General features: G+C 41.1%; 1 protein-coding gene and 1 long non-coding RNA gene across 4 annotated transcripts in view; one reads left to right on the top strand and one right to left on the bottom strand.

Annotated features, from left to right (window-relative positions):
• Positions 1-299: 299 nt before the first annotated feature.
• Positions 300-6459, bottom strand: LOC144265655 (uncharacterized). Of its 2 annotated transcripts, none has more exons than XR_013346330.1 (3): positions 6332-6459; positions 2039-2139; positions 300-557 (listed from the first exon to the last, which is right to left on the bottom strand). It is a non-coding gene; the product is annotated as an uncharacterized LOC144265655 (long non-coding RNA). The 2 variants fall into 2 exon arrangements; XR_013346331.1 differs by lacking the exon at positions 6332-6459 and adding an exon at positions 5343-5436.
• Positions 5534-23325, top strand: part of DYRK1A (dual specificity tyrosine phosphorylation regulated kinase 1A) — a 142419-nt gene continuing 124627 nt past the window's right edge. For both annotated transcript variants that reach the window (XM_077818460.1, XM_077818469.1), the window contains exon 1: positions 5534-5994. The gene's annotated coding sequence lies outside the window, so the exon portion shown is untranslated. The remainder of the gene's footprint in view (positions 5995-23325) is intronic.

The following is a 23325-nucleotide window of genomic DNA, read 5'->3' as shown; positions in this document are numbered from 1 at the left end:
TTCATGTATAACAACCCCACCAGACTTGTATGGATACTCATATAGATTTCAAATATTGTCCATGTTACAAATATAAAGCCAGTTAAAAGAAACTTATTAAAATTGCGATACATTTTGCATTTCCAATTTTCTGAACTGACAACAGTAGCTCTTTGAAATGTATTGTTGACACGTGTGAAACCACAAAGTCAGAGTTGATGAGGAAGGAGAATTGAGTTCAACTTAAAGACAAAAATGAGAGACAGAGACCAGATAACCAGGTTGGGCTGATCATAGGCAAATCTTCCATTCCCCCAGCACAGATTTCCCATTTTTTAATTAAATTCTTGGTTATTACATATTTTTACATCTTTACATACTCCTTGTATTAAGAATTTTTGTGTAAGTTCTTATATTTGTTCTTTCCCCTTGTCCCCAGCTCCATATTTCCTTTTTCTCAGCTGTCTTATCTTTTCTTGTGTCCCTTTCAGTTTGTTGTCTTCATTGTTTCTGTTTCGCAGAACAATTTTTTCTCCTCCAACTTCCTTGTTTTATATTCAGGGTCTTGCAGGTTGTTTCTGTTACGAAGAGAAATTGATGATAAATAAACAAGTCCTGCTTCCCTGAACAAAGTAAGACTCAAACAGGAGGAAGTCTCTTTGCTCCGTGGTCCAAGGCCCTTTCCAGCTAGCGCTCTGCCCAAAAGCCCCCTCTCTTAGCTTTGTTCTCACTGTCACATTACAAGTGCACAGTCTTGTAACAAGTGCTATGTCTGGTGCTTCCTTCTCTGTTTGCCTTTGTAATGTTTCTCCTATTCACACACGTTTGTGCATAAAGCTCTACCATACAATACCTAGCCCCCTGTGTTTGCTTTTCTAGCAAAGTTCCTTGTCCTGGGTCCTGTGTGTGTTGTGTTTGTGGTTCGTTTGTTTGTTTTGTTTTTTTTTTGAGGTGGCTCATATTTCAGGTATCTTACTCCACAAAGGAGCTTAGCTGTTTTTTACGTTTATTCTGAATGAGGGCCTGCTGTTAAACTCACCAGCTTCAATGGTTTCACCCAAATCCTGGCATAAAGATATGGCTCCTTTCCTGTTTTGTATTCCTCATTCTCAATTTCTCTGTACTCTTTCCACTGTCATCTTCTCTCTCATATACTGTCCTACCTCTCCCACTATAAACTGTCACACATTCTTCTTTTTTATCCCAACTAATGCTCACTTCTGCTTCATGCCCCCCAGATCTTTCACAGATGCTCCACTGCCTGGCTTTCAAGTTTGAGTAACTGCTAAACACATGCAAACTCCCCAAGAATCTTCTCTTGCACACAGACTCCCTCCCCTGCACTCACCAAAGGTATTGACACAGGCAGGCTCCCCTCAATCCCAACCTACTTGGGATGCGTTACATAGCCTCACCTCCAAAAATTTATTTACATTGTCTCTCTCCCACTATGAGCAATCTGTCCCTTCCTTGTCAAGTTCTACTTCCCTCTCTAGCCTATAAACATACACAGCCTCCAACTCCCTCATGGTTTTCTCATTCGCATACTATCACCCTCCCAATTTAACCGATTTAAGTTAGTGATACTTCTTTCTTGTGAAGACCAGGCCTAAGTCTACTAGACCTAATAAATACCAGTGCTACAATTTAAAGGAATACAATGGTTGAATGCTGTCTACTGAGCACTATTTAATTGTACATACTGTCATTCCATTAAATTTTTAGAAATTTAACTTGTTACATCTTGTCTCTCCTGACTTCAGTTCACTTTTTTTCTGTTGTAGATCATGAGGGGTGGCTGGTGCCCAAAATCAGTGGTGAGACAACAGATACCATAGTAAAAAGAAAAGGAGGACTTGTGGTACCTTAGAGACTAATCAATTTATTTGAGCATAAGCTTTTGTGAGCTACAGCTCACTTCATCGGATGCATTCAGTGGAAAATACAGTGGGGAGATTTATATACACAGAGAACATGAAACAATGGGTGTTACCATACACACTGTAAGGAGAGTGATCAGGTAAGGTGAGCTATTACCAGCAGTGTTTCCCTAACTTACCCCTTCTCTGGGTTTTCTATTTTGTTGACTGGAGTCTTCCGTACAGCATCATGGGCTTTTTAAAATTTATTCCATCAAGTCAGGTGATACCTGTTCTCCCTCTATATAAAGAACAACATTATTATTATTTTTTTAGAGCATTTTCATTCTCCATCAGGTAACATATGATCTGCAACTATGATCCCTCACCACAAATTAATTAGATTTTTCAAAGTATAAAACTGGCACACTAGTGAGCATGTCCCTTAGAGGCTTTTGGTGAGGAATGAGGGAGATTGGGGACAAGCTGAAAGAGGGAGAATCCTTTTCTTCCCTCTCCATAACCCTCTTTCCTAATGAAAAACTGGGAAACATTATAACCAAGAGAAGGGTGGAAGAAATGAATGTCCCCTTTTGTGCCTTGGTGAAAAATAAGGGAGAGGGAGATTGTGATCCCTGCTTAGTGCACACACACAAGCTTATTCGCCAGTTCAACTCTTATCCCTCTCCTAGCCGTTTCCCTTTCAATTAAGAACATCCAAGTTCCTTAACTATTTCTTTCCAGCCTGATCTCCCCCAGGCTAATCCTTCCTCCCCCTGCCCTCTGTTTCCCTTTTACCTGCAGGTAAGAACCCTCTCCCCTGCTTGCTCCCCACCCCCAAACGCCCTTCTACTTCCAAAAATGAGAGGAGACCTACTCTTCACTGTTTTTGCTGATACAGACTAACAAGGCTACCACTCTGAAACCTTCTACTTCCAGATAACCTTCCTTCACTCTGGCTCAAACCTGCTACTCCCTCACAACTTAACCTCCATCAGAATCCCTAGCTCAGAAGTCTTCTTCCTCCCATGTACCAAATCTTCAGTCCTCATCATAACCATCCTCCCTGACTAGTCCCAAGTTCAGAATTCCTCCCATCCAGCCTTTCTTTCTCCGGTCTCAGAAATTCACCCTCACCCACCCAGTGCCTCTTGCATATTCAGAAACCCTTCTCTAGCCAACATATTGGGTTTAGAACTTCCACATGGCTGCTACTCTGAAACTTGTCATCTCCTACCTGTTGCTAAACCTGATGAAGCAGCAGGGAAGGACTGTGGCTGAAGGCAGCATGTAGAGGGGCTCCATATCTTGTTTTTAAGTCTGCCTTGCAGAAGCCTGTATTCCTGGTATCTACATCTGCTTCCTCTACTGCCTGCATCTTGTGTGCTGCAGCAAGACCACCCACCAGGAGTCTGACAGTAGCAGCAAGTGATACGTGGGTACAACAGCTACATTGAACAACAGCTACATTTGTTGTGCTCTCCATGCCAAAGGGGTGGCATTAAGTGTTAAAAATTCAGCTTGCCTGGTATCTTATGTGAGCCACATAGTATATTCAGATTCTGCAGAATCTAAACTTTCATTAAAAATTCTAGCTTTCATGGTTGCAAAAATAATCTTTCAAATGCAAACTGAGTGTAAATGCAGTGCTGTTTTCCTGAATGTGCAAGCAGCCTGAAACAATGCCTTAGAGAAGTGTGAAGTTCCTGTCTGCTTAAATCTTTTTATTAACACTCATATCTAACAATGACATTTTACATGTCTCTAACTATTTAATTGTTGATTTTTTTTCAGATGGGATGGAAAATGGTGTAGGAGTGAAACTATATGGAGGGAATTGGGAATTGTTGCACATCAGACACTGTAAAGAGACCTAGAGGCAGAAAATATTGAGAGAAGACACAAAATAAGAGTACAAGGAAGGAAGAGGAAATAGAGGGAACAAATAGCACTAGTTGGTCCTAAACAGGAGAAGCATTTCCCGAGTGATGCTGTATGTGACTTAACACATAATTAAAAGTTTAGGTATTAAAGACCATATTCTACTACTGATTTTTGTGCAAGCCTCCCAGTAAGATGATTGGGAACTCCACAGTAGATTTAGAGTAGTATGTAGAACTAAATTTAGAGCCTGAGCCCAAATTAAAAGTAATATTCAGGCCTCTTTAAAGAATGTGCATGGCACCCTTACTATAGACACTAAATACCATCTGTACTATGGCTGCCAAATTGAAGCTTTACAGTCCCTAAGGACTGGACACTCAAATTTTTTTTTTGGGTCTGTCTTCAGTGCGTATTTCCTCCCCTCAATCCAACCTTCTTATTCATTTCTCTTTATTCCCTACATCCTGTTATCTATCTTTTCTAACATTTTTGTCCTCCCCACTAATCTTTCTCCCAGTATCCTACTTCTGCTGTCTAATATATTCCCCCTGCATCTCTCCCTTATACTGATCCACTCACAAACCAGGATAGCTGGTAAATTTTTCTGTGTAAATGCCAGAGAGCTAAACCTACTAGCCCAAGCCCAAAAGAATATGTAGGAACTATCTTGTGCAGAAAAATGCCTCAGGGAGATGTCAACTCTCCTTGCAGGAAAAGAGGAAGACCCTGGGCCTCCCTCAGGTGCTTTCTCTGGAGGACCTTATCTTGCCCTAAACTTGCTGGCTACACACAGTAATAGATGGGTTAGGTTCTCTGCTATGCTAAGCCTGCTGGGTGATGCAAAGTTCCAGGTCTGCTACCTTTTCCTTCTAATCTCCACCTGGGGTCTCCTTCCTACTAGCTAGCTGCAGGGCTACCTTCTAATATTGCTCAGTGTTGGTTTTTCTTTGGGGGGGCTCTGTAGAAGGCTTCTTAATAGCTGCCATTGCCCTGGCCTCAGCTTAAGCCTGAAAGGTTAGTCCGGCAGCAGAGGTACTGGAGCTGCCTGCAGGTCCAGGAAGGCTGCGCTGCCCCTCAGCTTATCCTCCCGTAACGCGTGGAAGGGTTTCTCTCCACAACTGAACACTAGAAACTTCTTTGCCTGCTGCGCGAAGAGGGGGCGAGTGCGGCTCCTGCCCGCTGGCGCTCATGCGCCAGATCCCGCTGGCTCAGGCCCAGGGGCAGCAGAGAGGAGGCACTTCCCGCCGCGGCGCGCAGGGTGCTGGGCCTAACGCCTGGCGCTCCAGGGGAGCCGAGTCCAGCCAGGCGCGGGGCGCGCGCCCCCTCCGGAGGCTCCCCCGGACGACTCCCGCTGCGGCGGCGGCACCTCTGAGTTCATAACGTCACACGATGGTGGAACGAGGGAGGGAGAGAAGCACCAGTTGCCAAGGCAACCAAGCCCCTCCTTCGCCCATTTCTCCCCCTTCCTCACGTCAGAGCGGCCTCCCGCCTGGCGGGGGCGGGGCGCCTCCCGGCGTGATTGACAGTTGCCATAGTAACAGGCTTGTCCCGTCGCCATTTTGTCAGTTGGGTTTTTTTTTTTTCAAATAATTTCCCTTCCCGCCCGAATTATAATTTTACCCAGGAAATTGTCGTCGCGGGTTTTGGGGGCTTCACCCCTCGCGGGCGCAGGGACAGCAGAGAGGGGGCGCAGGGGAGGCGGCAGCGCGGGCGGGCGCGGCAAGGAAGGGTCCGGGGTACAGCCCTGGAGAAGCCGGCTCGGAAGGGGGGAGGGGGAGGAGCGGGGGGGGCGGGCAAGTGAGCGAGGAGTTCCCGGGGGCTCGGTTCGGCGCTGCGCTCCCCCCCGCTCGCTCGCTCGCTCGCTCTCGCGGCTGTCTCCGCTCTGCCTGGCCGGGGCTCCCAGGCCGCCGCCGCCGCCGCCGCGTCCGGGCCCCGCTGCCGCCGCCGGTCGCTGCGCAGGTTTGGAACGCGCGCCATTTTGTGAGCGATAGAAAATCTGCCCGGCCAGGAAGCGCCGCGGATCCGCCCGCCGGGCCGGGCCCCCCCTGAACTCCCCGCGAGAGGGAGGCGCGCTCTTTCCGGGGCCTGGGCCCCGCACCACACCGGGGCCCGAGGGCGGCTGGGCTGCGGAGCGGAGGTGCTGCGGGGCCGGGGCCCCTGACCGAAGAGGGGGAAGCGCTGTGCCCCGCCGCCTCCCCGGAGCTTGAGAGAGGAGGCCTCTGCCGGGACCGGCCCCCCACGGCAGGAGAGCAGTGGCCACCCCCCCAGCCTGGTAAGTGCCCTGGCCGGGGCCTCTCGCACCAGGCTAGCAAATGCCATCCCCTCGGCGTGAGGACAGCCCCGCTGCCATCTTAGAGAGAGGGGCCCGGGGAGTCTCCGCCCCAGCCTGCCGGGCCGGGGCCCGCTGCACCCGCGCAGCCCAGGGGAGGCTGGGTCTGGCCGGGCGGCCGCAACACCCTTTTCTCCCTGGCGTGAAGGTGGCGGGCCCCGTGCCCGGGAGAGGCTGCTCTTGTCGGTGGGGGTCGCTCCGCTCGCGGGGGCTGGGAGAGCAGGGAGATGATCCCGACTGTGCGGGGGGGAAGGGGCTGGCAGGACTCTCCGGTTCTGACCTTACGATAGGTGGGGAGTGTCGGACTCTCCCGCTGCCCCCCAAGGCCGGGGGAAAGAGTCAGAAGTTTAACAGAGCAGGCACCTGTTGGGGTGGTGGGTTGAGGTGCCCCCTCTGCACTCGGGTAAGTGGCTTCCATGGCAGGTGTGGAAGTTGGAGGTGTGGGTGGTGAGAATACTTGTGTCACGTTACTGTCATTCTGGGGCACCCACAGTGTGCACATCTTCTAGTTAGACAACTGGCTGCAATCTTTTAGGGATTTTGCTCTGTGTTGGTAAAGAAACTAGAAACATACATTATCCACTTCATACAGTGAATGTTTTTGCTGAAAAGCAGCTCTTTCTCTAACAAACTCTCAAAACGCAACCAGGTGCTGTAATTAGACATTGCAGTATTGATGGGTTTCTGACTCTTAATCAACTTTGAAGTTTCCAGGTTAGTCTTTCCAAGGACTATATAACGATTCTTTGATCAAGAGTCTTGAATGCTGGTGCTGCTTAGTTCTTCCATTATTCCCCAGTCAAGAGAGAAAAAAATCAAACAGATATGTCTTTTCTTTTAAGCTAATAAACACAGAAGATCTGTCTACAAAAAATCAACAAGCATAAAATATTTTTTTACAGCAGACTTTTTTTCATCCCAGTCATAATGTGCTATTAAAATAGCTTGTGTTTCTAAACACTTGCAAGGAATAACGTCACTTTTATGGGGACGCTCTTCCAAGGTTCTATACAAGTAGAAGTTAGCTGTTTTATCGTTATATTGATATTTCCATGTTGTGGCATCAATTTCTTTAATTTATTTCCAAATTAAGAAAGCCTAATCCTGAATTAATCTGATAAAGCATTAACAATTTTTTTGTAATAGTGGAATACTATTGAAATAATTATACTCTTTTGGGTCTGATGTTTTAGTAAGTACATTGCAATATTCAAATGTTAGATGTTACCTGCTTATTGGCTACTGTTTTTCATATATTTAGTGAACTTTGTAAATACATAAACTATTCTGTAGACTGTCCTTAGTATCATCAGTTCATACGAATGAGGTATCTACAACTAGGGTGTTTTTTGTATTTGAGCTTTAAAGTAATTAACATATATGCAAAAAGAAAAGGAGTACTTGTGGCACCTTAGCTTATGCTCAAATAAATTGGTTAGCCTCTAAGGTGCCACAAGTACTCCTTTTCTTTTTGCAAATACAGACTAACACGGCTGTTACTCTGAAACCTAACATATATGGTGCGTTAGGTTTGTTTTCTTTCCATTAATTTTTTTTGGCGTTTGTTTAGCACAAGTGTCTGAAGCTTAACATCGCTTCATGCATGTGTCTTGAAGTTAATGTGTAAAGTTAATGCATCTGGTATAGGAGTTGAATATGAGAGAGCTATTGCTTTTATAATCTTACTAAAAAGGACAGTTCCCTATTTCTAGATACTGTGCAAGTGTTTACTAAATGAAAGTGCTTTGATATTGTTTCCAGGCAAATGTGTAGGACACAATTTGTTAGGTCAGTAACAGTATTACAGTTCCTGAAATAAGATTTGTTTAGGTTTAGAACTTATCATCTTGGTTTTCTTAGTGTTGGCAACTTGAGGGAAAGAGGAGTGAGTGAGGATGGTTTTAGCAAGTAGTAGTAGCAAAGAGATTTCTCCGATACTTGTGCTTCAAAAAAAGTCCAGTGACTTGTAGATAGTAAGGTGTAATGATGTGGTCTTTTAAGCATCTATCCATTTTTGAAAGTTTTGGGCTCTGTGTAGATGTGAGAACTTGTTAGCTAATAGTCTGGACAAGGTGCACTAACTTGACCAGGTTAGCATGTATTAAGTAAGGCATTGTAACATGTCTAGACTAGACTTTTAAAAAAAGTTAGCATGTGTTTTCTAACATATGCTAGTACCTCATCTTTAAATCTTAGCCTAGAAAAGGGCTCAGTGAGAAACTTGTAACTGAGTTAAAACCTCTAGACTGTCTTAATAGGCAAAAGAGTTGTGAGGTGTCTATCATGTTAACTCAAATGAGATAGCATAACAAGATTGAAAAGCTCTCCTTATGCTTGTTAGGATGCAGGCTAAGACATTTGAAACTGCTAACTGGTTCTATTTTGGCATTCTACCTAAACAGCTTCATGTTCAGCATGGCTTTTCAATCATATTCAGCTAACTTAACAGGAAAACATACTTTTTATCTGTCAAGACAGGGCTTTATAGCTACATTTCTCTTAATAGAAGAACTGGGTAGTGAGCTAAAACACAAATGCTTCTCTATTAAATAGTGCTATAGTGTGTCTGAATTTTCCTTTTAAAAGCTCTTATTTGGAGGTGTTCATAATTGATACGGTCTGTTTTTATCTGAAAGTTGGCTCATAAGGGCTCAAACTTGAAAGCAACTATTGAAAATTAGATTTAAAAATAATTTAACATATTAGTGCAGTTTCAGTGGCTTTTTGGCCTTCGTATAACTTAAATGACACAGATTTTTAAAAGATGATCATTTGGAAAACTATTTCTCCATAATGAGACCCTAAATGCTTTTCGTATCTTTCTATTTTTGAGAATGCTGGGAAACTTGTAACACTTCTGAGACTCTGAACTTTTACAAATGAATACTGTTGTTGTGCAGTAACTTATTATTTTTATAGTCCTATCATAATTACTTTTGTCTACACACTTGATTAAAATGGGTTGGGTTTATAAATCACTTTAAAAATGAGTAGTATTACACCTGTTTTTCTTCTTGAGTAGGAGTGTATTAGGGCAACCTTAACTTTTGACTGACTTTGGTTGTGTCATAAATTCATCTAACTAGACTTTTTTTAAAAACATCAAAAGGTTTGGATATACTGTGGTGGTTTTTGCTACAAGAATGTCCATTTGGGAGATTTTCCTATTGAAAGCTTTCCAAATTGTGTGGTGTGTGTTTTTGTTGTTGTAAATCTGTGAGAAAATAAGGTAACAAGTAATTATGGTAAAGGGAGTATATTCTTTGGCCACTGGAATGAGAGAGGAATTATCTCTAGTATATTTAAAAAAATACCATTTAAAAAAATTACATGGAACAATTTCCAACACGATCTGGACACTCTTCAGAAACAACTAACTATACTGTTAAGTGAGAATATATGTGCAGTCTAAAAATACAGTAACACTTTTTCCCAAGGTGGTGAGGGAGACAGGTCATCCCCATAAAAGCTTGAATGGCTTTATTATCAACTGTACAACATGCTTTCATGTAACAGTTCACTAGTGGTCTCCAAATATAACCTATTTGGATCATCTTTTCTCTTTTAGGGATGAAAGATTTAATTCCATTTTCTTTATCGTCCTCCATCTCTCCCGAGCACAACTTACAAAATTTACCAACTTATAACTTCTTTTCCTATTACAGATATATTTTGATACTTTCAGTAAGTCTTCATTGCAGAGTTCACCTGTGTTTTAACCCAACCTCCGGTCTACATACCATTGCTTGGAGGTTTAAGCTTAGGCTCTGCTTTAGCTTAGGCTGGAACCTGTCCACTTTGCAATGAGGATGTAGGCTAAATTGCGCAAGTGCTGATAGTCTCCCCACAGTTCCCCATGAAGACCAAGCAAGTTCTCCCAGTTGACTGTGAAAGAATCATAGATAATCTTAGTCCAAACAGAACATGAGAACAGCCATACTGGGTCAGACCAAAGGTTCATCTATTGCAGTATCCTGTCTTCCCACAGTGGCCAATGCCAGGTGCCTCAGAGGGAATGAATAGAACAGGTAATCATCAAGTGATCCATCCACTGTCACCCATTCCCAGCTTCTGGCAAACAGAGACTACGGACACCGTCCCTACCCATCCAGGCTAATAGCCATTGATGGATCTATCCTTCATGAACTTATCTAGTTCTTTTTTTAAACCATGTTATAGTCTTGGCCTTCACAACATCCTCTGGCAAGGAGTTCCAAAGATTAACTGCATTGTGTGGAAAAAATACTTCCTTTTGTTTGTTTTAAACCTGCTGCCTATTACTTTCATTTGGTGACCACTAGTTTGTGTGTTATGAGAAGGAGTAAATAACACTTACTTCTTTATTTTCTCCACCCAGTCATGATTTTATAGACTTCTATCATATCCCCCCTTAGTCGTCTCTTTTTCAAGCTGAAAGGTCTCAGTCTTATTAATCTCTCCTCATATGGAAGCCGTTCCATACCCCTAATAATTTTTGTTGCTGTTTTCTGTACTTTTTCCAATTCCAATATATCTTTTTTTCAGATGGGTCGACCACATTCGCTCTCAGTATTCAAGACGTGGGCCTACCATGGATTTATATAACGACAATATGATATTTTCTGGCTTATTATCTATCCCTTTCTTAATGATTCACAACATTCTGTTCCCTTTTTTGACTGCTGCTGCACATTGAGTGGATGTTTTCAGAGAGCTATCCACAATGACTCCAAGATCTCTTTTTTTGAGCGGTAACAGCTAATTTGGACCCTGTCATTTTTGGGATTATGTTCTCCAGTGTGCATTACTTTGCATTTATCAACATTGAATTTCATCTGCCATTTTGTTGCCCAGTCATCCAGTTTTGTGAGATCCTTTTGTAGCTCTTCGCAGTCTGCCTGGGACTTACCTATCTTGAGTAGTTTTGTATCATCTGCAAATTTTGCCATCTCACTGTTTATCCCTTTTTCCAGATCATTTATGAATATACTGAATAGGACTGGTCCCAGTACAGACCCCTTGGGGACACCACTATTTACCTCTTTCCATTCTGAAAACTGACCCTTTATTCCTACCCTTTGTTTCCTATCTTTTAACCAGTTACCAATCCCTGAGAGGACCTTCCTTCTTATCCCATGATAGCTTACTTTGCTTAAGAGCCTTTGGTGAGGGACCTTGTCAAAGGCTTTCTGAAAATCTAAGTACACTATATCCCCTGGATCCCTCTTATCCACATGCTTCTTGATCCCCTCAAAGAATTCTAGTAGATGGTGAGGCATGATTTCCCTTTACAAAAACCATGTTGACTCTTCCCCAACAACTTATGTTAATCTATGTGTCTGACAATTCTGTTCTTTACTATAGTTTCAACCAGTTTGCCTGCTACTGAGGTCAGGTTTACCAGCCTGTAATTGGCGGGATCACCTCTGGAGCCCTTTTTAAAAATTGGCGTCACATTAGCTAATCTCCAGTCATTTGGTACAGAAGCTGATCTAAATGATAGATTACAAACTGCAATTAGTAGTTTTGCAATTTCACATTTGAGTTCCTTCCGAACTCTTGGGTGAATACCATCTGGTCCTGGTGACTTATTACTGTTTAGTTCAGGGGTTCTCAAACTGGGGGTCGTGAGCCCTCTGGGGTTGCAAGTTTATTACATGGGTGGTCATGAGCAGTCAGCCTCAACACCCAAACTCTGCTTTGCCTCCAGCATTTATAATAGTGTTAAATATTAAAGAAGTGCTTTTAATTTGTAAGGGGGGGTCGCACTCATAGGTTTGAGGTGTGAAAGGGGTCACCAATACAAAAATTTGAGAACCACGGGTTTAGTTTATCAATTTGTTCCAAAACCTCCTCTGACACCTTGACCTGGGACCGTTCCTCAGATTTGTCACCTAAAAAGTATGGCTTAGGTTTGGGAATCTCCCTCACATCGTCAGCTGTGAAGATGGATGCAAAGATTTCATTTTGTTTCTCCGTAATGGGCTTATCATCCTTGAGTACTGCTTTAGCATCTTGATTGTCCAGTGGCTCTGCTGGTTGTTTAGGAGGCTTCCTGCTTCTGATATACTTAAAATTTTCTTTGCTATTACTTTTTGAGTCTTTGTCTCTTCAAATTCTTCAAATTCTTTTTGTTCTTCAAATTCTTTTTGGGGCATCCTAATTATATTCTTACACTTCATTTGCCAGAGTTTATGCTCCTGTCTATTTTCCTCACTAGGATTTAACTTACACTTTTTAAAGGATGCCTGTTTTGTCCCTCACTGCTTCTTTTACTTTGTTGTTTAGCCACCATGGCACTTCTTTGATTCTCTTACAAAGTTTTTTAATTTGGGGTATACATTTAAGTTGAGCCTGTATTATAGTGTCTTTAAAAAGTTTCCTTGCAGCTTGCAGGGATTTCACTTTTTAAATTTCTGTTTAACTGACTTCCTCATTTTTGTGTAGTCCCCCTTTCTGAAATTAAATGCTACAGTGGTGGACTGCTGTGGTGTTTTCCCAGCCATAGGGTTGTTAAATGTAATTATATTATGGCCACTATTACCAAGCGGACCAGATCCTGTGCTTCGCTTAGGACTAAATCAAGAATTGCCTCTCCTCTTGTGGGTTCCAGGACTAGTTGCTCCAAGAAGCTGTCATTTAAGGTGTCAAGAAACTTTATCTCTGCATCCTGTCCTGAGATGACATGTACCAGTCAATATGGGGGTAGTTGAAATCACCCATTATTAGTGAGTTTTTTTTGTTTGTAAAGCCTCTCTAATCTCCCTGAGCATTTCACAGTCACTATTAAGAGCCATGAGATATGTTCCCCTCCCGATACCACAAACACAGATGAATGCAGAGATGGGGAGGACACAGTAAAATGGGTATGGTTTTGCAGTGGGGATGCTCACACCTGGACTAGGCTAATTAATGTACCCTTAAAGTGAAATGTTCCCCATCCCCAAAGAAAGAATATTTAATCGTCGGATTTGTTGTTACCTTGGGGCAATAGTTTGAAAAATCTACAGATTGAGGCACCAGGACATTACTGTTCTGCACGTTTTAGTTGAGATGCCTAGAAATAATCTGTTCAAGTGAATGACTGGATAAATTAAAATAGCAAAAATTACCAATTTGCAACATCTTAATTTATATGAATGGTGTTAATGTTTAATTAAACACTTTTTTTATGAATTAATGGAGCCAACCCATGGTAAGCGTTAAAAATTATATGCAAAGATATTTTAAAGTGATTGACTTGTCCTTTCCCTGTGTGTGGTATCCTGGGTTCAAATGTAAGTATAGTAGAACCTAGGAGTTACAAATATTAGAGTTACGAACTGACCAGTCTAGCACACACCTCATTTGGAACTGGAATTACAAAATCAGGCAGCAGCAGAGTTAACCCCCCCGCCCCAAAGAAACCAAATGCAATAAAGTGTTAAACATAAACTACTTTTTTTCTAAAATAAAGGGAAAGCAGCATTTTTCTTCTACATAGTAAAGATTCAAAGCTGTATTAAGTCAATGTTCAGTTGTAACCTTTTGAAAGAACAACCGTAACGTTTTGTTCAGAGTTATGAACACCTCCATTCCTGAGGTGCTCATGACTCTGAGGTTCTACTGTAGTTAAAATTGATTGTTTTATTATTAAACCTATTCAGTGTGTGTGTACAAGTTTCCACTTGTCTTTCAGAGAGCTAAGTAAACTACAGACAGCCTCTAGTTTATTCTGATAGCAGGGTCTGTTGCTGAGGAGCTAGTAAGAACTATGCACATTCATTTTCCTTGTAGAGGAAGCAGATTGGTAGCATCTGAGACCAAGGACATAGAAAACCACTATTCAAACTGAAGTAATGGGGTAAAGAGAAGAAAACTGCTGTCTGTCAGGCAAGGCAAGTGTTAAGTACTTGCCCATTTTTTTTCCATTGTCTTGAACACATGGACTCTTTCTCATGCAGATCCCTGTTTTGTCTGTCTGGTTATCACAACAAATTTTGTTAGTACACCTAAACAAATAGTTACAAGAACATAACATAAGAATGGCCATACTGGGTCAAATCAGTGGTCTATCTAGCCCTGTCTTCTGACAGTGGCCAGTGCCAGATGCTTCAGAAGGAATGAACAGAATAGGGCAATTATTGAGTAATCCATCCCTTGCTGTCCAGTCCCAGCTTCTAGCAATCAGAGGTTTTAGGGACACTCATAGCATGGGGTGCATCCCTGACCATTTTGACTAATAGCCAGTGATGGACTTATCCTGCATGAACTTTTTGAACCCAGTTATACTTTTGTATAACATAGAGGTGATAGTTCGTTTTTAAATAAGTTGTTTTACAGGGCTGAACTACAAAATACATGTTGGGTACAAATCCGATTACAGTCATTTGTGTTAAATGGTTTCATTTACTTTTCTTTTTTAAATAATCCAGTGATGGTAGCAGAAATTCATTGGCTGTTTTGATATCTGATTCTGGTTTCTTTATTATTGGAAATTCTGATTAACAGCTAAAAACACATTTGATGGTATACTGACAAACAGGAAAACTTACCCTGGACATCTGAAATATGGTGATAAATTTGATAATGTTATGGGAGGTGATAATCAGATGTAACGTTTGAGAATTCACTTATCCATATGTGTAATTCTTCACCTCATATTTCTGGAATAATAAAATCTAATATACATTTTTTTCTAGAACCACAGATGCATAGGTGTAGCATCTTGTACTTTTTTCTTTCTTATATGTACTAACTTTTTTGTAATAAAGGTTCAGTATAATTTTACAAGTTTAAACTTTTTATATAGGCATTCTCTTTTTATGGTATGCATTTTAACAAGTTAGGACCTGATACTACAGATATTTACATACATGCAAGTGGTCACATTTAAAGCAGTGGGATTGGTTGATGTATGTTAGTGTTTGCAAGATAGGGCCTTGAATCTGCAGCAAGGTATTACGCCCCTCTCTCTCTCTCTCTCTCTCTCTCTCTCTCTTTAGCTAGTATCACAAACTTTTGATTACAAAGTTAATATAATTTCATTGTTGGATGGCCTACATATGTCAACAGACTTTCACTGTTACTCTGTATATTTAATATGCAATATGTTTTATAAGTTTGTTTTACTGTATGTGTTCATGAAAGTCATTTATATGACACAGCGTCTGGGACACATGGTATTACAAATGCTACGTGTGTACAAGGTTGAAGGGAAAATGTATAATCTAGTATTATTTGAGACATGACTATATATGAAAACTGTATCATAACTACTTCCCCTGTGTATGCATTAATATTGTTTTATTTTGTCTTACTATAGTGCTTAGAAACTTTGGTCAGGATCTGGTTCCTATCGTATTGGGTGGTGCATAAAACACAGCATAAATGCAGTCTCTGTCCCAAAGAGTTTACAGTCATAAAATCTTGACTTGACTGATTATCCATTCAAGTGCATCATTCTCCTAATGTAGGAGTTTTTTTTGTGGGGAATTAATAAATATTTCAAAAAATGCTCAAATAAAACAAAAGAGAGTGCATGCTAGTGTACTTGAAGGTCTGTTGATTTGCAGAACTTTGGCAATAGCACATCTACATTTCATTACCTGCAAGTGTGGCTAGAAACCACTGATAATGTCTTAGGGTGGTGCTCTGGAGAGAGCCTCTGTCCTGTCCACATAGGATCTATAGAGCAGCATTCCAAACTGTGTGTTTTGCACAGTAGCCCTTTGCACCTTAGTGTCTGCATGAATCCTCTTTCATTCTCTTTGCCCCTTCCTTAGCCTACAAACTTCACTACGCTATGAAGCTAAAGTAGCCACCCTCGTTCATAGCATGGCCTTCCTTACAGTTTGAGCTTAGTGAAAGACCTTGTGTGGAATGTATTGCACATATAAAAACAGACCGTTTGAACAGAAATGCTCAGCCACCTTAACTCTAGTGGCTGGTGCCATTACCAATATAATTTTTTTTTTTAAATTGCTCTTCCCTGTGTCCCCATAGGGTATAAGTATTTCTTGTGCAAGGGGCTACTTTGTATTTAACCGCAGATACAAGGAAATATGTATGATTGCAGATTGCTTCACCATAGAAGTCTGAGTATAATACACCTTCTAAAATAACATCTACTGTCCTTTCACTTAATTTGCATAGTGCCCAGTTGCTCTCATTTACAGCAAGCTAAACATGTTTTAAAAAAATACTTCCTTAATAGTAAAGGTAAAAGGTTCCTAAAATGAGGAAAGCTTGTTTGCATTTGAAGGGGAAATGTTATATTTTATCATCAGGCCCTTATGGTTTATACCATAACTGTCAGATACCTGTTTCCCAATTCAGGTAAATATTACCAGGGTTAAATAGAGGATCTCTATGTCTAGTAGAAAACCAGAATGTTCTTACTCACCATCCATTTATTCCAAGACATTGGTATATGAGATAACAAGTTTAGTCTTTAGTTCACAAGATTGAAGTATATATTTTGAAATCGTTCTCTCTTCTACCTGACTTAGAGATAAATGCTACTTCTACTTTTTATTATCAGTTTAACTACTGCTTTTGTAATGAAAGTAAAAGTATACGATGATAATGTTTAGCTAAAGAACCCATTTTTTCATTGGTGTAGGGAGAAAAAGATGTATGTGTGTGGCAAACTTTTTTTTTTTAAATGTGTACTTACCTGTTGCAGCCCAATGATTGGATGAATGTAGGTTTGTGCATTTAGAAATAAATTGCCATGCTAGATCAGACCACTGATCAATCTATCTCAGTATCCTGTTTGAGGGCCAGTTCTGGATGCTTCTGGGAAGGTGCAAGAAATCCCATATTGAAATAACCTGCCTATGGTAGAAGTTTCTTTCTAACTGCTTGGGGTTAGTGGTTGGATTATGTCCTGAAGCAAAAGGCTTTGTAATTATAGATAGTTTTGTCCTGTCTAACGTAACTAAAGATGCTCCTTGTTAATTTCTGATTCTTTTTAAAGGATTATAACGTTTTAAGTTTTTGGCCTCAATAACATCTTGTGATAGAGTTCCAAAGGCTAATCGTGTTGTGTGGAAAAAATATTTCCTTGTATCCGTTTTACATTTGTTGCTCTTCAATTTTATTTGTCTCTTATTCTATTATTATGAAAAAGGGTGTATGGAAGTTTTTGACTTACCTCATCTACGTTATTCCTTTTATACACCTCTATAATCTCCTCTCATATTTGTCTGATTTCTAAAGTATAATATAGGTTTAGGCCAACATTTTCAGTCCTCCATGCCTAAATGTTAGGCTCCAAAATCCATGTTTAGGCATAAGTAAATCCTGTCTTGAGTCTCCCCATCCCCCTGCAAAGACACTGAGACGTCTAGTTTTTGTTGACTTGCTTGAGCTGTGTGTGTTCAGCAACTCTAAAAATGAGGCCACTTTTATTTTGGTGCCTGAATATAGGATTAGGAGCCTAATTTTTGGTCAGATTTTATCCTTAATCTTTTTAATCTCCTGATGTGACATTAGTTTCATGTATTCATTGCCTTTCTCTGGACTTCTGTTATTTCTGTTATAGATATTTAATTAAATTGCACACATGTTAATGCAATGTTAAGGTTGTATAGTTACACCTGGGACCTGTTGCTTAGGGAGCTCACAGCGGAAAGTTCAATGATACATTGTTTAGGAAGTATACAGTGGGACAGTATACAATTCCCAAGTTACGTGCCGGTGTTTAAAGGTGCTCCTAATGGAAAATGATGGAAAATAATCAGTGTCATGGCTAGGGGAAAGATGTGATTTGGGATGTGTGTGTCTTAAAGACAGCCTTTCCCCTTACATTCTATCCTAAGATGATGATGAAATTACAAAATTACATGCTATTTTTTCCACAGGACATATGCCTCATTCAGAGGAGGTGCTTTGGGAATGATACAGCATTCAAAATTTGTTTGTATTCTTTTCAGTGTGTGGCCACACAGGTTACTTTGGATGGTGCTGCACACCATCCGAACCTTGCACTAAATGGGGAGTTAATCATGGGCTCAACAGTGCAGTATCTGAGCCTAACAAACACTGTTGAAGTTATTCTCCAAGCACCGAGAAGCAAAACTCTCCATTAATCTTGGAAAAAAGAAAAGGAGTACTTGTGGCACCTTAGAGACTAACCAATTTATTTTAGCATGAGCTTTCGTGAGCTACAGCTCACTTCATCAGATACATACCGTGGAAACTGCAGCAGACTTTATATATACACAGAGAATATGAAACAATACCTCCTCCCACCCCACTGTCCTGCTGGTAATAGCTTATCTAAAGTAATCGTCAGGTTAGGCCATTCCAGCACAAATCCAGGACACTTCAATCTCTCTGGTCACGCAATCACAGTCATGAAGGTCGCTATCTTAAAACAAAAAAACTTCAAATCCAGACTCCAGCGAGAAACTGCTGAATTGGAATTCATTTGCAAATTGGATACTATTAATTTAGGCTTAAATAGAGACTGGGAGTGGCTAAGTCATTATGCAAGGTAGCCTATTTCCTCTTGTTTTTTCCTCCCTCCCCCCCCCCCCAGATGTTCTGGTTTAACTTGGATTTAAACTTGGAGAGTGGTCAGTTTGGACGAGCTATTACCAGCAGGAGAGTGAGTCTGTGTGTGTATGGGGGTGGGTTTTTGGAGGGGGGTGAGGGAGTGAGAGAACCTGGATTTGTGCAGGAAATGGCCTAACTTCATTATCATGCACATTGTGTAAAGAGTTGTCACTTTGGATGGGCTATCACCAGCAGGAGAGTGAATTTGTGTGGGGGGGTGGAGGGTGAGAAAACCTGGATTTGTGCTGGAAATGGCCTAACCTGACGATTACTTTAGATAAGCTATTACCAGCAGGACAGTGGGGTGGGAGGAGGTATTGTTTCATATTCTCTGTGTATATATAAAGTCTGCTGCAGTTTCCACGGTATGTATCTGATGAAGTGAGCTGTAGCTCACGAAAGCTCATGCTCAAATAAATTGGTTAGTCTCTAAGGTGCCACAAGTACTCCTTTTCTTTTTGCGAATACAGACTAACACGGCTGTTACTCTGAAACCTGTCATTAATCTTGGCTATCTCAATGATTGGGCACAGAACTTGAGAGACAAGGCCTGATTTTTCAGAGTACAGCACATGGCATTTTTTTTTTATTGGACTTCTGTGTCTACATAGTGCTCTGAACATACCATTAGTTCTTGCAATAGCTGTAGGACATTGGTTCTCAAACTTTTGAACTGGTGACCCCTTTCACATAGCAAGCCTCTGAGTGCGACCCCCCCCTTATAAATTAAAACCACTTTTTAATATATTTAACATCATTATAAAAGCAGGAGGCAAAACGGAGTTTGGGGTGGAGGCTGACAGCTCATTACCCCCCCCCCCCAGGTAATAACCTCGCGACCCCCTGAGGGGTCCTGACCCCCAGTTTGAGAACCCCTGCTGTAGGAGGTAGGGAAATAAGTATTAACTTGTTTTACATAGGGGGAAAACTGAAACAGAAAGGCAACATGACTTTCCCAAAGCTACATGATGAATCAATGGGAGAGTCAGGTTTAGAACTCTAGGCCTTCTGGCTCCCAACCCTGTGCTTATTTCCTCTAGACCTTACTGCCTGAGATGATGAACATCTACATTTGCTATTGATTTTAGCTGAAATTGTGAGGGTTCAGTACTTCAGAAAATCAGGCCTTATGCGTCTTAAGTTGGGGACCCAGAAAATGAGAATAAAATTAGTGGCCACATCACAAAACTTTGGTGTAAGGGACTTGCCATCTTCACATAGCAAGCCTATGGTGGGGTCAGGGATAGCAACCAGTTCTTCTGTGTGGCATTCATCTGCCTTAACCATATTTCCACCTCTCCTCTTCCCAAAGTCTCCTGCCTCATTCAACACATGTCTTCCAACTTTGCAATAAATTATGCAGAGTTCTTATAATCCACCCGTTTTACTGCAGAGCCTGGATTCATTCTCTGTGTGCTTAGAGAGGCAGGTGTCCTGTAGATAAAATAGTATGTGACCATGTAATTAAAGACTATTGTGTTACATATACATGGATAACCTTAATTCTGGCATTTCCTAACTTTTGAGTGCTCGACTTTTTAACCTTAGTAACATTCTTCTAGATTTTGTTTTTGGAATGTAAGTTTGTTAGATTGCTTTCCTTTTAATTAAAAAAAATGTATGTGCAGCTGTAATGCCACCTGATATTAGCAAGATTTGAACCTGGTTCATCAGCACTGCAGCACACACCGCTGCGATTTGATCCAAAGAACTAGCTACAGTAGGAGTGTTCTGTTATCTTTGGTGTACTGGCCACCAACTGATCCACAGTATGGTGAAACAGTGGCTTATAATATACACAAGTAGCCCCATTTTACAGGCAGCTTTTTTGTGAACTTAGGTTTAGCGGATTCTTTCTTGACAGTGGATAAGTGATTTAAATGTGATATTGGAAATCTAGGTTCAGTTTCCAACTTGTATAACCTCTTATTGGCGCATGAGACCTTGCTTAATAAGTAATAAAGGGTTTGAAATGGCACAAATTTACTACCTGTTACTATGAACACTTGAACTCAAGATCTCTTGGGTTATGTCTCACAGCCCGAGTCAACCGATGGGCTTGCTCTGCAGGGCTAAAAATAGCTGTATAGGGCAGTGGTCTCCAAACTTTTTTGATCGCGCACACCTAGGAAAAAAAAAATGTGACGCAGGCGTGCAGCTGAAGGAAAGGGGGAAAAATGTGGAAGAGCCACCGCAGAACCAAAGGTGGAAGAGCTGTGGCAGGCATGCTGGCGGCGCTTCTCCTGCCGTGCACCCCCAGGGATTGTCTTGCGCACCTCACTTTAGAGACCACTGGTATAGGGATTCAGGTTTGGGCTGGAGCCTGGGCTCAGAGACCCTCTCCATTGCCAGGTTTCAGAACCTGAGCTCCAGCCTGAGTCTGAACTACTACACAGCTTTTTGTAGCCCTGCAGCATGAACCCCACAAATCCAAGTCAGTTGACCAGGGCTCTGAGAATCTCTGTTGTGGGTTGGTGGTTTTATGTGTGCATTTATGTATGCATGTAGCTGTATAGATCAGTGGTCTCCAAAGTGGGGTGCGCACAAGATGATCCCTGGGGGTGCGCGGCAGGAGGAGTGCCGCTGGCACGCCTGCTGCAGGTCTTCTACCTTTGGTTCTGTGGCGGCAGGAGGAGTGCGCCTGTGGCAGCTCTTCTACATAGCAGCCCCTCCCTTTTCTTTTCTGCGGCGGCACACCTGCGGCAGCCCTTCCCTTTTCTTTTCTGCGGCGGCGTGCTTGCGGCAGCCCCTCCACTTTTTTTCCTTCGTTGGCACGCCTACATCAAATTTTTTTTTCCTGGGGGTGCGCGATCAAAAAAGTTTGGAGACCACTGGTATAGATGAACCCTTGGTTCCCAGCCCTTCCTATAGGCCACAGGGAGATGGGAGAAGTGCAGGAAGATTCCATTTTTTTTCTGTCACATCCAGGGTGTATTCGATTTAAATCAAATTGATTTAAATCACTAATTGGGAAGACTCGATTTAATCATGGTTTTCTACATAAAAGTGCATTCTTGTTGGTTGTTATAAACTTAATACATATTCTTCACAACTCAGAGATAGATGTAGGTTTCATTTTTAGAAGGTACACAGTATACATTTTCAAACAGTGATTTATTTTGAAAACTTTTCAGATTAGTTTTACAGCTATATCAGAAAATGAATGATTGGTTATTTCATTTATCAAAGGTAATTGAAGCAGATATTTATGAAGTCATTGGGAGGTGAACTATCTCCAATTCAACAGGATAGTCATTAATATTTGGAGGATTTTCTTGCCATGATGTATTAGGAGACCATCACCGGACAGACATTTAAATTGTTTTATTTAATTAAAACAATAACGTTAAGTATTCTGGATTTTTTTCTTCAACAGCAAACATATAATATTTTAACAAAACAAGCATATGTCCCTCGCTTCTCACATTTATCTCCAGACTTCTCCTTGTCCAGATCTATTCTGCCCCCAACCATCTTCTATTCATTGAACTTTTTGAAACTTTGCACTTTTAGAGAGAGATAAGGGATTGACTGTGTACACAAATTTGCAGAGGGACAATAGAGTTGAGGTTTTTTAGGTCTCACCTCTATTTATTTATTTATTTATTTATTTATTTATTTATTTAAAATATTTTTGCTGTTAAAAAGGATGTTACTTCTGGAGACACAAATCCAGTTTGTGGACTGCAAAACTAAGCGTTTCTGATGGTATCTTCTAGACTGAGCACTGAATCCCATTGGATAGATAGAAGGATTAACCTAAATAATCTATATAGAAGCCTGTGGAATCCCATAAGATTCGGTTCCTAATCCATGAACTACTGGAACTCATTTACAAAACTTTTCTTAAACTTTACATGAATATATTGTCTCATACTATAGAATTAGAATTTATAATCCCTATTCCATGATGAGATATCTTTGAGCTATAATGTATCTTAATTAAAACGATCTTTAGATAAGTTTTTTCCTCAAAAAGCATTTTATCAAAAAATCCAATTTAAATCTGATTTTTTTTTTTTAATTTAAATCATTGATTTTTATTCACCCTGGTCACATCTAGAGCAGTTCTGTGTGGCATGCTGAAGTGAGACACCAGGGTGGTACATGTGCCGTGCTAACAGAATGTTCAGGGTTTTTGGCAACAAGCCAGGAACAAGCTGTGCAGAGGAAAAGAGAGACAGCAAATGCAGGATTTTGAGCACTGGTGTCTTGCTCAAATCTGAATGGACTCTTGTGGGGCCAGCAAAAAAGGCATTTTGTTGTTGTCCCCAGAATTAGTCTTCTGCCAGAGTTTAACCTCCTGCTGCAAACCATGGAGATGCTAGAGCTCTTTGATGAAAACCATTGGAAGAATATTTATAATAGAAAGTGTTAGTTTAGGTATTGCTGCTGCTGCCATTGCCTCTGTAACAAACTGCACAAGGTAGGGAGGAAATCTACTCAAGATGACCAGTCCTTATCAGGGACATCAACTTAAAGCACATTTGAAATTTCTAGACTAAATCTAAAAATTTGAAATCTGAATTATGTTGAGTCACAAAAGTGTTAGAAATAAATCAAAAAATGAATATACAATTTCTGGACCCTCACATCTTCCAGACTCATCTGATGTACCTCTAACATTTCCAGTTAAATTATACCCTGACATAAGATCATACATACAAAATCTTTGTATGGATTGGCTTTTTGCTTGACAAAATTGAAGGTTTATACAAGGTTTTCAAAATTGAGGTTATAATGAAAGGCTTG

This window comes from Eretmochelys imbricata, chromosome 1 (assembly GCF_965152235.1).
Source record: "Eretmochelys imbricata isolate rEreImb1 chromosome 1, rEreImb1.hap1, whole genome shotgun sequence".
Taxonomy (NCBI): Eukaryota; Metazoa; Chordata; order Testudines; family Cheloniidae; genus Eretmochelys; species Eretmochelys imbricata.
The sequence above is the reverse complement of the archived record's forward strand: the minus strand, read 5'-3'. Positions and strand labels throughout refer to the sequence as shown.